At 42.4% G+C, this 16,110-nt stretch overlaps 1 non-coding gene across 1 annotated transcript; it reads right to left on the reverse strand.

The window, feature by feature from the left end:
* Positions 1–13,328: 13,328 nt before the first annotated feature.
* On the reverse strand, positions 13,329–13,516 carry LOC140286523 (U2 spliceosomal RNA). The gene has a single exon (XR_011911314.1). It is a non-coding gene; the product is annotated as a U2 spliceosomal RNA (small nuclear RNA).
* Between the last annotated feature and the right edge of the window lie 2,594 nt (positions 13,517–16,110).

Genomic DNA, 16,110 nt, shown 5'->3' on the forward strand with positions numbered 1-16,110 from the left:
ATTTTCGAAAATCAAACCACACATGATCATAAGTGGGAGGGGAGGTGTTCAGCTGCAAGAAGGTGTGAATGTCCACCCATAATACCTGAAAAATGGGTAAAAAAAAGGTGCGAATGCCCAACCATACATCATCAAAAGCAGGAGTGCATGTGTTCGGCTAGAAGAAGGTGTGAACGTCCAACCAAAGTTTGTAAAAAGCAGTTAAGAAAAGGTTCGAATATCCAACCATACATAATCAAAAGCGGGAGCAGAGCTGTTCGACTGCAAGTAGGTGTGAATGTCTGATCATAATTTGCAAAAAGCTGATGAGAAAGGGTGAGAATGCCCGACTATACACCATCAAATGCGGTAGCGGAGTTGTTCGGCTGTGAGTAGGTGTGAATCTCCGACCATAATTGCTGAAAAATGTGTTAGAAAAGGTAAAAATGCCGGTCCATACATAATCAAAATCGGGAGAGGTGGTGTTCAGCTGCAAGAAGGTCTAAATGTCCATCAATAATTGCTAGAAAACATGAAAGAAAATTTTCGAAAATCAAACCACACATGATCATAAGTGGGAGAGGAGGTGTTCAGCTGCAAGAAGGTGTGAATGTCCACCCATAATACCTGAAAAATGGGTAAAAAAAAAGGTGCGAATGCCCAACCATACATCATCAAAAGCAGGAGTGCATGTGTTCGGCTACAAGAAGGTGTGAACGTCCAACCAAAGTTTGTAAAAAGCAGTTAAGAAAAGGTTCGAATATCCAACCATACATAATCAAAAGCGGGAGCAGAGCTGTTCGACTGCAAGTAGGTGTGAATGTCAGATCATAATTTTCCAAAAGCTTATGAGAAAGGGTGAGAATGCCCGACTATACACCATCAAATGCGGGAGCGGAGTTGTTCGGCTGTGAGTAGGTGTGAATCTCCGACCATAATTGCTGGAAAATGTGTTAGAAAAGGTAAGAATGCCGGTCCATACATCATCAAAAGCGAGAGAGGTTGTGTTCGGCTGCAAGTAGGTGTGAATGTGCAGCCATAATTACTCACAAACGGGTAAGAAAAGGTAGTATTGCCAGACCATATATGATCAAAACAGGGAGCGGAGGTGGTTCAGCTGCAAGAAGGTTTGAATGTCCGACTAAAGTTCAAATATATTAACAAAAGCGGGAGGAGAGGTCTTCGGATGAGAGTGGTTGAAAATTTCCAACCATAATGTATAAAATGCGGTGAAAAAAAGGTGTGATAGAACACTAAAAGGTGGAGCGGAAGTGTTCGGCTGCAAGAAGGTGTGACTGTCCGACTATATTTGGTGAAAAGCAGGTGAAGCAAGGTCTGAATGCCCAACCTTACATCATCAAAAGCGAGATCAGAGGTGTTTGGCTGCAAGAAGGCCATAGTTTGCCAAAAGCGGGTAAGGTGCGAATGACCTACTAAATATCAACAAAAGTGGGGGCGGAGGTCTTCGGATGCAGGTGGGTGTGAATATCCCACCATACAAGTATGGTGGAGAGGAAGCTGTGAATGGCCGACCATAGTAAAAGGCGGGTGAGAGAAGGTGCGAATGTCAAACCATACATAATCAAAACAGGGAGCGGAGGTGTTCTGCTGTAAGAAGGTGTGAATGTCCAACCATAGTTGGTAAAAAGCGGGTAAGAAAAGGTTAAAATACCCGACTGTACACAATCAATAGCGGGAGTGGAGTTGTTCGTCTACTAAAAGGTGTGAAAGTCCGACCATGGTTTGTAAAAAGCGGGTAAGAAAAGGTGCGAATGCCCGACAATGTATGATCAAAAGAGGGAGTGGAGGTTTTCGGCTGCAAGAAGGTCTGAATGTCCAACCATAATTTGTAAAAACCGGGGAAGAAAAGGCTCGAAAGCCCGACTATACACCATCAAAAGTGGGAGCGGAGGTGTTCAGCTGCAAGACGGTCTGAATGTCCATCAATAATTGCTAGAAAACATGAAAGAAAATTTTCGAATATCAAACTGCACATGATCATAAGCGGGAGAGGAGGTGTTCAGCTGCAAGAAGGTGTGAATGTCTACCCATAATTACTGAAAAATGGGTAAGAAAAGGTGCGAATGCCTAACCATACATCATCAAAAGAGGGAGCGGAGGTGTTCCGCTGTAAGACGGTGTGAATGTCCGACCATAGATGGTGAAAAAGCGGGTAAGAAAAGGTTAAATTACCCGACTGTACACAATCAAAAGAGGGAGCGGAGTTGTTCAGCTAAGAGAAGGTGTGAAAGTCCGACCTTGGTTTGTAAAAAAGCGGGTAAGAAAAGGTTCGTATGCCCGAATATACACCATCAAAAGCGGGAGCGGAGGTGTTCGGCTGCAAGATATTGTGAACGTCCGACCAAAGTTTGTAAAAAGCAGTTAAGAAAAGGTTCGAATATCTAACCAAACATAATCAAAAGCGGGAGCAGAGCTGTTCGACTGGAAGTAGGTGTGAATGTCAGATCATAATTTGCAAAAAGCTGATGAGAAAGGGTGAGAATGCCCGACTATACACCATCAAATGCGGTAGCGGAGTTGTTCGGCTGTGAGTAGGTGTGAATCTCCAACCATAATTGCTGAAAAATGTGTTAGAAAAGGTAAAAATGCCGGTCCATACATCATCAAAATCGGGAGAGGTGGTGTTCAGCTGCAAGAAGGTCTAAATGTCCATCAATAATTGCTAGAAAACACGAAAGAAAATTTTCGAAAATCAAACCACACATGATCATAAGTGGGAGGGGAGGTGTTCAGCTGCAAGAAGGTGTGAATGTCCACCCATAATACCTGAAAAATGGGTAAAAAAAAGGTGCGAATGCCCAACCATACATCATCAAAAGCAGGAGTGCATGTGTTCGGCTACAAGAAGGTGTGAACGTCCAACCAAAGTTTGTAAAAAGCAGTTAAGAAAAGGTTCGAATATCCAACCAAACATAATCAAAAGCGGGAGCAGAGCTGTTCGACTGCAAGTAGGTGTGAATGTCAGATCATAATTTGCAAAAAGCTGATGAGAAAGGGTGAAAATGCCCGACTATACACCATCAAATGCGGGAGCGGAGTTGTTCGGCTGTGAGTAGGTGTGAATCTCCGACCATAATTGCTGAAAAATGTGTTAGAAAAGGTAAGAATGCCGGTCCATACATCATCAAAAGCGAGAGAGGTTGTGTTCGGCTGCAAGTAGGTGTGACTGTTCGACTAAAGTTTGTAAAAAGTGGGTAAGACAAGGTGCGAATGCCTGACAATGTATGATCAAAAGCGGGAGCGGAGGTGTTCAGCTGCAAGAAGGTCTACATGTCCATCAATAATTGCTAGAAAACATGAAAGAAACTTTTCGAAAATCAAACCACACATGATCATAAGTGGGATAGGAGGTGTTCAGCTGCAAGGTGTGAATGTCCACCAATAATTCCTGAAAAATGGGCAAAAAAAAGGTGTGAATGCCCAACCATACATCATCAAAAGCAGGAGTGGAAGTGTTCGGCTACAAAAAGGTGTGAACGTCCAACCAAAATATGTAAAAAGCAGTTAAGAAAAGGTTCGAATATCCAACCAAACATAATCAAAAGTGGGAGCAGAGCTTTTCGACTGCAAGTAGGTGTGAATGTCAGATCATAATTTGCAAAAAGCTGATGAGAAAGGGTGAGAATGCCCGACTTTACATCATCAAATGCGGGAGCGGAGTTGTTCGGCTGTGAGTAGGTGTGAATCTCCAACCATAATTGCTGAAAAATGTGTTAGAAAAGGTAAAAAAGCCGGTCCATACATCATCAAAATCGGGAGAGGTGGTGTTCAGCTGCAAGAAGGTCTAAATGTCCATCAATAATTGCTAGAAAACATGAAAGAAAATTTTCGAAAATCAAACCACACATGATCATAAGTGGGAGAGGAGGTGTTCAGCTGCAAGAAGGTGTGAATGTCCACCCATAATACCTGAAAAATGGGTAAAAAAAAGGTGCAAATGCCCAACCATACATCATCAAAAGCAGGAGTGCATGTGTTCGGCTACAAGAAGGTGTGAACGTCCAACCAAAGTTTGTAAAAAGCAGTTAAGAAAAGGTTCAAATATCCAACCATACATAATCAAAAGCGGGAGCAGAGCTGTTCGACTGCAAGTAGGTGTGAATGTCAGATCATAATTTGCAAAAAGCTGATGAGAAAGGGTGAGAATGCCCGACTATACACCATCAAATGCGGGAGCGGAGTTGTTCGGCTGTGAGTAGGTGTGAATCTCCGACCATAATTGCTGAAAAATGTGTTAGAAAAGGTAAGAATGCCGGTCCATACATCATCAAAAGCGAGAGAGGTTGTGTTCGGCTGCAAGTAGGTGTGAATGTCCAGCCATAATTACTCACAAACGGGTAAGAAAAGGTAGTATTGCCAGACCATATATGATCAAAACAGGGAGCGGAGGTGGTTCAGCTGCAAGAAGGTTTGAATGTCCGACTAAAGTTCAAATATATTAACAAAAGCGGGAGGAGAGGTCTTCGGATGAGAGTGGTTGAAAATTTCCAACCATAATGTATAAAATGCGGTGAAAAAAAGGTGTGATAGAACACTAAAAGGTGGAGCGGAAGTGTTCGGCTGCAAGAAGGTGTGAATGTCCGACTATATTTGGTGAAAAGCAGGTGAAGCAAGGTCTGAATGCCCAACCTTACATCATCAAAAGCGAGATCAGAGGTGTTTGGCTGCAAGAAGGCCATAGTTTGCCAAAAGCGGGTAAGGTGCGAATGTCCGACTAAATATCAACAAAATTTGGGGCGGAGGTCTTCGGATGCAAGTGGGTGTGAATGTCCGACTATATTTGGTGAAAAGCAGGTGAAGCAAGGTCTGAATGCCCAACCTTACATCATCAAAAGCGAGATCAGAGGTGTTTGGCTGCAAGAAGGCCATAGTTTGCCAAAAGCGGGTAAGGTGCGAATGACCGACTAAATATCAACAAAAGTGGGGGCGGAGGTCTTCGGATGCAAGTGGGTGTGAATATCCCACCATACAAGTATGGTGGAGAGGAAGCTGTGAATGGCCGACCATAGTAAAAGGCGGGTGAGAGAAGGTGCGAATGTCAAACCATACATAATCAAAACAGGGAGCGGAGGTGTTCTGCTGTAAGAAGGTGTGAATGTCCAACCATAGTTGGTAAAAAGCGGGTAAGAAAAGGTTAAAATACCCGACTGTACACAATCAATAGCGGGAGCGGAGTTGTTCGGCTACTAAAAGGTGTGAAAGTCCGACCATGGTTTGTAAAAACCGGGTAAGAAAAGGTGCGAATGCCCGACAATGTATGATCAAAAGAGGGAGTGGAAGTTTTCGGCTGTAAGAAGGTCTGAATGTCCAACCATAATTTGTAAAAACCGGGGAAGAAAAGGCTCGAAAGCCCGACTATACACCATCAAAAGTGGAAGCGGAGGTGTTCAGCTGCAAGACGGTCTGAATGTCCATCAATAATTGCTAGAAAACATGAAAGAAAATTTTCAAATATCAAACTGCACATGATCATAAGCGGGAGAGGAGGTGTTCAGCTGCAAGAAGGTGTGAATGTCTACCCATAATTACTGAAAAATGGATAAGAAAAGGTGCGAATGCCTAACCATACATCATCAAAAGAGGGAGCGGAGGTGTTCCGCTGTAAGACGGTGTGAATGTCCGACCATAGATGGTAAAAAGCGGGTAAGAAAAGGTTAAATTACCCGACTGTACACAATCAAAAGAGGGAGCGGAGTTGTTCAGCTAAGAGAAGGTGTGAAAGTCCGACCTTGGTTTGTAAAAAGCGGGTAAGAAAAGGTTCGTATGCCCGAATATACACCATCAAAAGCGGAAGCGGAGGTGTTCGGCTGCAAGATATTGTGAACGTCCAACCAAAGTTTGTAAAAAGCAGTTAAGAAAAGGTTCGAATATCTAACCAAACATAATCAAAAGCGGGAGCAGAGCTGTTCGACTGAAAGTAGGTGTGAATGTCAGATCATAATTAGCAAAAAGCTGATGAGAAAGGGTGAGAATGCCCGACTATACACCATCAAATGCGGTAGCGGAGTTGTTCGGCTGTGAGTAGGTGTGAATCTCCAACCATAATTGCTGAAAAATGTGTTAGAAAAGGTAAAAATGCCGGTCCATACATAATCAAAATCGGGAGAGGTGGTGTTCAGCTGAAAGAAGGTCTAAATGTCCATCAATAATTGCTAGAAAACATGAAAGAAAATTTTCGAAAATCAAACCACACATGATCATAAGTGGGAGAGGAGGTGTTCAGCTGCAAGAAGGTGTGAATGTCCACCCATAATACCTGAAAAATGGGTAAAAAAAAGGTGCGAATGCCCAACCATACATCATCAAAAGCAGGAGTGCATGTGTTCAGCTACAAGAAGGTGTGAACGTACAACCAAAGTTTGTAAAAAGCAGTTAAGAAAAGGTTCGAATATCCAACCATACATAATCAAAAGCGGGAGCAGAGCTGTTCGACTGCAAGTAGGTGTGAATGTCAGATCATAATTTGCAAAAAGCTGATGAGAAAGGGTGAGAATGCCCGACTATACACCATCAAATGCCGTAGCGGAGTTGTTCGGCTGTGAGTAAGTGTGATTCTCCAACCATAATTGCTGAAAAATGTGTTAGAAAAGGTAAGAATGCCGGTCCATACATCATCAAAAGCGGGAGAGGTGGTGTTCGGCTGCAAGTAGGTTTGAATGTCCATTAATAATTGCTTTAAAACATGAAAGAAAATTTTCGAATATCAAACCTTACATGATCATTAGCGGGAGAGGAGGTGTTCAGCTGCAAGAAGATGTGAATATCCACCCATAATTACTGAAAAATGGATAGGAAAAGATGCGAATGTCCAACTATAAATCATCAAAATTAGGAGTGGAGTTGTTCAGCTACAAGAAGGTATGAAAGTCCAACCATGGTTTGTAAAAAGCGGGTAAGAGAAGGTTCGAATACCCGAATATATACCATCAAAAGCGGAAGCGGGGGTGTTCGGCTGCAAGAAGGTGTGAACGTCCGACCAAAGTTTGTAAAAAGCAGTTAAGAAAAGGTTTTAATATCCAACCGAACATAATCAAAACCGGGAGCAGAGCTGTTCGACTGCAAGTAGGTGTGAATATCAGATCATAATTGCTGAAAAATGTGATAGAAAAGACTAGAATGCCGGACCATATATCATCAAAAGCGGGAGAGGTTGTGTTCGGCTGCAAGAAGGTGTGAATGTCCAGCCATAATTACTCACAAACGGGTAAGAAAAGGTACTATTACCAGACCATATATGATCAAAACAGGGAGCGGAGGCGGTTCAGCTGCAAGAAGGTTTGAATGTCCGACTAAAGTTTGTAAAAAGCGGGTAAGACAAGGTGTCAATTTCCGACAATGTATGATCAAAAGAGGAGCGGAGGTTTTCGGCTGCAAGAAGGTCTGAATGTCCACCCATAATTACTGAAAAATGGGTAAGAAAAGGTGCGAAAGCCCAACCGCACATGATCATAAGTGGATGAGAAGTTGTTCGACTGCAAGTAGGTGTGAATGTAAGATCATAATTTGTAAAAAGCGGGTAAGAAAAGGTAAGAATGCCCAACCATAAATTATCAAAAGCGGCAGCAGAGTTTCGGCTGGTGTTTATCAATGTCTAGATAGATTTCAACAAAAAACATCGTTGTACTTTGCAGTAAAAGAAAGTGCAAATCAAAAGTTTTAGGAATCCGAGAATAAGCTTATTTTCATGAGTTCTGCACGATTTCGGATTTTATGTATAAAATGAATTTCTTCACGCAAACTAAGTTAACACTGCTTTGTCCTTCATATGTACCCATTTCTACATATATTTCAAGCATAAACTTCCTCATATTACCCTGAATGAGAAAGAGCCACACTTGTGATTAAGCCATACCTCCCTTTTGAGGAGTTCTGCATGATTTGGGATTTTATCTATAAAATTAATTCCTTCACTCAAACTATGTTAAAACGGCTTTTACCTTCATATTTATCAATGTCTCGATAGATTTAAACAAAAAAAACACGTTGTACTTTGCAATAAAAGAAAGAGCCAATCAAAAGTTTTAGGAATCCGAGAATAAGCTTATTTTCATGAGTTCTGCACGATTTCGGATTTTATGTATAAAATGAATTCATTCACTTAAACCAAGTTAAAACTGCTTTTTCCTTCATATTTATCAATGTCTAGATCGACTTCAACAAAGAACAACATTGTATCTTGCAGTAGAAGAAAGAGCAACACTGAAGGATCAGGAATCCGAGAATAAGCTTATTTTCTTATGGGCAAGTGGGAACTGCTTTGTCCTTCATATTTATCAATGTGTAGATGGATTTCAACTTCTTCTACTGCAAAGTCCAATGTTTTTCTTTGTTGAAGTCGATCTAGACATTGATGAATATGGAAGGACAAAGCAGTTTTAACATAGTTTGAGTGAAGTAATGCATTTTATAAGCAAAATCCCAAATCATGCAGAACTCACGAAATGCTTTTTCTCGCTTTTCACTGCTTTTTACAAACTTTGGTCGGACGTTCACACCTTCTTGCATCCGAACACCTCCACTTCCGCTTTTGATCATGTATATTCGGGCATTCGAACCTTTTTTTACCCGCTTTTTACAAACCATTGTCGGACTTTCACACCTTCTTGCAGCCGAACACCACCTCTCCCGCTTTTGATGATGTATGGTCCAGTATTCTTACCTTTTCTAACACATTTTTCAGCAATTATGGTCGGACATTCACACCTACTCACAGCTGGACACCTCCGCTCCCGCTTTTGATCATACAATGTCGGGACATCGCTCCTTGTCTTACCAGCTTTTTACAAACTTTAGTCGAACATTCACACCTTCTTGCAGCTGAACACCTCCGCTCCCGCTTTTGATGATGTATAGTCGGGCTTTCGAGCCTTTTCTTACCCGGTTTTTACAAATTATGGTTGGACATTCAGACCTTGCAGCCGAACACCTCCGCTCTCTCTTTTGATCATACATTGTTGGGCATTCGCACCTTGTCTTACCCGCTTTTTACAAACTATAGTCAGACATTCACACCTTGCAGCTGAACCTCCGCTCCCTGTTTTGATCATCTATGGTCTGGCAATACTACCTTTTCTTCCCCCGTTTGTGAGTAATTATGGCTGGACATTCACACCTACTTGCAGTCGAACAGCTCTGCTCCCGCTTTTGATTATGTTTGGTTGGATATTCGAACCTTTTCTTAACTGCTTTTTACAAACCATGGTCGGACTTTCACACCTTCTTGTAGCCGAACAACTCCGCTCCCGCTATTGATTGTGTACAGTCGGGTATTTTAACCTTTTCTTACCCGCTTTTTACCAACTATGGTCGGACATTCACACGTCTTACAGCGGAACACCTCTGCTCCAGCTTTTGATGGTGTATAGTCGGGCATTCGAAGCTTTTCTTACCCGCTTTTTACAAACTATGGTCGGACATTCAAACCTTCTTGTATCCGAAAACCTCCGCTCTCTCTTTTGATCATACATTGTCGGACATTCGCACCTTTTCTTACCCGCTTTTTACAAACCATGGTCGGACTTTCACACCTTCTTGTAGCCGAACACATCCGCTCCCGCTATTGATTGTGTACAGTTGGGTATTTTAACCTTTTCTTACCCGCTTTTTACCAACTATGGTCGGACATTCACACCTTCGTACAGCGGAACACCTCCGCTCCCTGTTTTGATTATGTATGGTTTGACATTCGCACCTTCTCTCACCCGCCTTTTACTATGGTCGGCCATTCACAGCTTCCTCTCCACCATACTTGTATGGTGGGATATTCACACCCACTTGCATCCGAAGACCTCCGCCCCCACTTTTGTTGATATTTAGTCGGTCATTCACACCTTACCCGTTTTCTTGCCGCCAAACACCTCTGATCTCGCTTTTGATTATGTAAGATTGGGCATTCAGACCTTGCTTTTCCTGCTTTTCACCAACTATATATATAACATTCACACCTTCTTGCAGCCGAACACTTCCGCTCCACCTTTTAGGTATCTATCACACCTTTTTTTTTCACCGCATTTTATAGATTATGGTTGGAAATTCTCGACCACTCATCCGAAGACCTCTCCTCCCGCTTTTGTTAATATATTTGAACTTTAGTCAGACATTCACACCTACTTGCAGCCGAACACCACCTCTTTAGCTTTTGATGATGTATGGTCCGGCATTCTTACCGTTTCTAACACATTTTTCAGCAATTATGGTAGGACATTCACACCTTCTTGCAGCTGAACACCTCCTCTCCCACTTATGATCATGTGCGGATTGATTTTCGAAAATTTTCTTTCATGTTTTCTATTAATTAAAAATGGACATTTAGACCTTCTTGCAGCTGAACACCTCCGCTCCCGCTTTTGATCATACATTGTCAGGCATTCGCACCTTGTCTTACCCGCTTTTTACAAAATTTAGTCGAACATTCACACCTTTTTGCAGCCGAACACAGTTTTTTGCAGCCGAATTTGGGCATTCGAACCTTTTCATACCCACTTTTTACCAACTATGGTCGGACATTCACACCGTCTTACAGCGGAACACCTCCGCTCCCTCTTTTGATGGTGTATGTTCGGGCATTCGAACCTTTTCTTACCCGCTTTTTACAAACTATGCTCGGACATACAAACCTTCTTGTAGCCGAACACATCCACTCCTACTTTTGATGATGTATGGTTGGGCATTCGAACCTACTTGTTGCCCGCTTTTCATTAATTATGGGTGGACATTCACACCTTCTTGCAGCGAAACACCTCCGCTCCCTCTTTTGATTGTGTATGTACAGGCATTCGAACCTTTTCTTACCTGCCTTTTACAAACTATGCTCGGACATTCAAACGTTCTTGTGGCCGAACACATCCACTTCTGCTTTTGATGATGTATAGTTGGGCATTCACACCTTTTCTTACCCATTTTTCAGTAATTATTGGTGGACTTTCACACCTTCTTGTAGCCGAACAACTCCGCTTCCGCTATTGATTGTGTACAGTCGGGTTTTTTAACCTTTTCTTACCCGCTTTTTACCAACTATGGTCGGACATTCGCAGCATCTTACAGCGGAACACCTCCGCTCCCTCTTTTGATGGTGTATGTTCGGGCATTCGAACTTTTTCTTACCAACTTTTTACAAACTATGGTCGGACATTCAAACCTTCTTGTAGCAGAACACATCCACTTCTTCTTTTGATGATGTATGGTTGGGCATTCGCACCTTTTCTTACCCATTTTTCAGGAATTATGGGTGGACATTCACACCTACTTGCAGTCGAACAGCTCTGCTCCCACTTTTGATTATGTTTGGTTGGATATTCGAACCTTTTCTTAACTGCTTTTTACAAACTTTGGTCGGACGTTCACAACTTCTTACAGCCGAACACCTCCGCTTCCGCTTTTGATGGTATATATTCGGGCATTCGAACCTTTTCTTACCCGCTTTTTACCAACTATGTTCGGACATTCACACCGTCTTTCAGCGGAACACCTCCGCTCCCTCTTTTGATGGTGTATGTTCAGGCATTCGCACCTTTTCTTACCCGCTTTTTACAAACTATGCTCGGACATTCAAACCTTCTTGTAGCCAAACACATCCACTCCTGCTTTTGTTGATGTATGGTTGGGCATTCGAACCTACTTGTTGCCCGCTTTTCATTAATTATGGGTGGATATTCACACCTTGTCGCAGCCAAACACCTCCGCTCCCTGTTTTGATCATGTATGGTTGGACATTCGCACCTTTTCTCACCCGCTTTTTGCAAACTATGGTCGGCCATTCACAGCTTCCTCTCCACCATACTTGTATGGTGGGATATTCACACCCACTTGCATCCGAAGACCTCCGCCCCCACTTTTGTTGATATTTAGTCGGTCATTCACACCTTACCCGTTTTCTTGCCGCCAAACACCTCTGATCTCGCTTTTGATTATGTAAGATTGGGCATTCAGACCTTGCTTTTCCTGCTTTTCACCAACTATATATATAACATTCACACCTTCTTGCAGCCGAACACTTCCGCTCCACCTTTTAGGTATCTATCACACCTTTTTTTTTCACCGCATTTTATAGATTATGGTTGGAAATTCTCGACCACTCATCCGAAGACCTCTCCTCCCGCTTTTGTTAATATATTTGAACTTTAGTCAGACATTCACACCTACTTGCAGCCGAACACCACCTCTTTAGCTTTTGATGATGTATGGTCCGGCATTCTTACCGTTTCTAACACATTTTTCAGCAATTATGGTAGGACATTCACACCTTCTTGCAGCTGAACACCTCCTCTCCCACTTATGATCATGTGCGGATTGATTTTCGAAAATTTTCTTTCATGTTTTCTATTAATTAAAAATGGACATTTAGACCTTCTTGCAGCTGAACACCTCCGCTCCCGCTTTTGATCATACATTGTCAGGCATTCGCACCTTGTCTTACCCGCTTTTTACAAAATTTAGTCGAACATTCACACCTTTTTGCAGCCGAACACAGTTTTTTGCAGCCGAATTTGGGCATTCGAACCTTTTCATACCCACTTTTTACCAACTATGGTCGGACATTCACACCGTCTTACAGCGGAACACCTCCGCTCCCTCTTTTGATGGTGTATGTTCGGCCATTCGAACCTTTTCTTACCCGCTTTTTACAAACTATGCTCGGACATACAAACCTTCTTGTAGCCGAACACATCCACTCCTGCTTTTGATGATGTATGGTTGGGCATTCGAACCTACTTGTTGCCCGCTTTTCATTAATTATGGGTGGACATTCACACCTTGTCGCAGCCAAACACCTCCGCTCCCTGTTTTGATCATGTATGGTTGGACATTCGCACCTTTTCTCACCCGCTTTTTGCAAACTATGGTCGGCCATTCACAGCTTCCTCTCCACCATACTTGTATGGTGGGATATTCACACCCACTTGCATCCGAAGACCTCCGCCCCCTTTTGGCAAACTATGGCCTTCTTGCAGCCAAAAACCTCTGATCTCGCTTTTGATGATGTAAGGTTGGGCATTCAGACCTTGCTTCACCTGCTTTTCACCAAATATAGTCGGACATTCACACCTTCTTGCAGCCGAACACTTCCGCTCCACCTTTTAGTTTTCTATGGGGCATTCACACCTTTTTTTACACCGCATTTTATAAAAACACCACAGGAACACCGTATTGAGGCTTTGTTCTGACCGCTCATTCGGTGTCGCGTTTCTTTCAAGCAATTCTCCTGGTTAGCCCGCACTCGGCTCGCTCCCAGAGCCGTGTTAAAGTCTGCTTTGCATTCACTCTCTTTTCTCAGCAGATTAAAAGAAACTTCCATCCTGCACCGCTGTTTGCTTTTTCACAAGAGCAGAGGAGAGCGCACCGTTCCCAGCGGCACTGCAGTACCGGGTCGATGCTTGGAGTGAACGGAGCAAGCTCCTTTTTCAACTCCTATTGATAAAAATCCATTTAATATGTAGTCCTTGCATAGACATATCACATATTAAACTGATAAGAACAGATACTACACTTGATCTTAGCCAAAAGGCCGAGAAGCGATATCTGTCCACTGGTTCACGTCCGAGGGCCCTTCCTGGCACAATGCGCACTTGTAGCGGTGTTCTTTTTATGGCCATAGTGTCACTTTGCACCTCCGCCCACCCGCTGCACTGAGCACTCTTCAGCCCTTTTAAATGGTATAACTTTACACTACCACACGCTCCAGCGAGCACCATTCAAGCAACAACTTTGCACTCCAGCTTCAAACATCGGCACAGTCGCAACAAGTAAGGCGACTCTACTCAGAGAAGTCACTCTGCACAGTAACAAGATTTCTTTTGCACAGACAGAAAGGGCTTCACCCGCAAAGTTAAAGCCTGCCAAAAATAGAAACAACTCATTAGTGCTGCTCTCCACGGAAGTCTTTAGCAAAAGGCATTATGAAGAGAAACCAGTGTATGATTATCCATCACTGCAGGAGCAGGGCATCAGCCTAGTTGGCATAGCCACCTTCCCCATGGTGAGCTTTGCTTGGTTGAGACGCTTGCCCCCCCCCCTTGCTCCTCGGCTGACCAAGTAGGAACAATCAGGCCCTATTCGATGGCTGCCTTGTCTTTTAATCTGTGCAAAAGACAAGGCAGCCACAAACAACACGGGAACACCGTATTGAGGCTTTGTTCTGACTGCTCATTCGTATCTTAAGCATAATCTAATACGTGAGACAACGCCCTGGCACACAATCAAAAAAAAAAAGAGAGAGAGCGGTTTTGTGTCCCCACAGTCCATAATGTAGAAAAGAGAGAAAAAAGCCTTTCTGATTTGGTGTGTGTGCTCACAGTGCAGAGTGTAGAGAAAAGAGAGAAAAGAAAGCCGTTTTGGTGTCACGGATGTTGTGACTTACACACACACATTTCTGAATTGAGAAAGGAAATTATTTTAGAGAAAGCACTAGAGTTTAGATCCCACATTTGTTGATAGGCATTCATTTAATTTTTCTTTTAATCAGTTTTAAAGTGAATACTAACTGAGAAATGAAAAAGGTGAAGAGTTTAGAAGCTTGGTTCAAGAGCAAAACTTGGTTTATGATCAGCTGAGTCTCTAAACAGAACAGCAAAGGGCTTCATCGAACATTTAAAAAAGATTCAGATTGTTAGAATATCCAGAATTTATAGGAATGGTGGTGATTACTCTTATTTTCTAGAATGGAAATAACTGCACCATGTCTGTTTTATGAATTTAAGGGGCTAAAAAGTTTTGTTCTCGTTTTTCTATGATTAACCGAATGTATGTGAGAGTCCAAACAGACAGAAGGGTTACGGCCGAGCGCTGGACCTTCCAAAAAAGATGAGACAGGCTGGACCTGTGCCATACTAGTTAAGACCTGCCTGTGGATAACAGGTTCATTAAACTCTCACATACACAAACTCACACACGTTCGCACACATACACCCATTCACACACACATTCTTGAACTTGCTGCAAGATTAAACATTTGCATTAACTGACTCCAGCAACTCTGAGTCTCATTGAGAGACTTTTCTCAACAATTGGGTTCTCAAACCAGATCTCAACGTTTTTTCCGCTTTCCAGGGTCGGAGCTGAAACCGTGCACGGGGGAGTCCAGTACTCCTAATGAAAGACCCCCTGCTGAATTGCGGTAATTAGGGGCCAGTGTCCACTGAAAGGGGGAAAAAGGGACGAGATCGTACTTTTGAATCAATGGCCAGAAGCCATTGGCAGTGCAGGCATCAACAATAATGGTGTTATTTCACCCATTAACACTTAAGGTACCTCATGCAGTGGCTGTGATATGGTTACTTAACAAAATATCTTTACCAGACATCTCTCCTACATAACAGTTCTTCTTTCACAGCCACACCTTGTTGTCGAGAGATGTGCTACACTTAATCCATCCACACTGCTACCTACCCCACAGATGGAAAGCCTCATGATTGCATGTCAGAAATAACCATCAGTGTTTTACCCAGGCCAGACTTAACTGATATACGTTATGAAAATGCAGAAATAACTATATTTATTCAACAGGTCAAGCAAAAAACCCTGATGGCACAAATGCTACAGGATTTGCAGTAGTAACAGAAACTGAAGTTTTCTTAAAACAACCACTACCAAAAAATTACTCGAATTGGTAGCTTTAACTGAAGCTTGTAAATTAAATAACAAAAAGGTTGTTAACCTTTACACTGACAGTCAGTATGCCTTCTCAACTGTACATGTGTTAACACAGCATTGGAAAAACAGGTATGTAGACATCCACAGCTAAATGTATAAACTACAAATATTTTAGCATTATTAGATGTTATTCAATTGCCATCTACAATAGACTCGTATGAATGACCGGAAGGAAAACCATACTGCCAAAGAATTTGTTTAAATATGCTGCAGTATTGAGCCACGGACCATGTCATGTCTCAACAGGAGGGATGGAAGCAATAATGAACCAGGTTTTTACAGCATATGGTTTTACTAATTATTGAATTTTTTTTTTAGAATAAATAAATTAATAAAGTTTTGTCTAGCAGGTCAAATATGTGCAAAATACATTCCACAGGGCAATCTAAGACCAAAACGAAGATAATTCCCTAAGCCAGTGTATCTTTTTCAACATATTTGTTTGGATTTCATTATTTCATT

The sequence above is a fragment of the Leuresthes tenuis genome, unplaced genomic scaffold (genome assembly GCF_036924035.1).
Source record: "Leuresthes tenuis unplaced genomic scaffold, fLeuTen1.0.hap1 SCAF_97, whole genome shotgun sequence".
Classification (NCBI taxonomy): domain Eukaryota; kingdom Metazoa; phylum Chordata; class Actinopteri; order Atheriniformes; family Atherinopsidae; genus Leuresthes; species Leuresthes tenuis.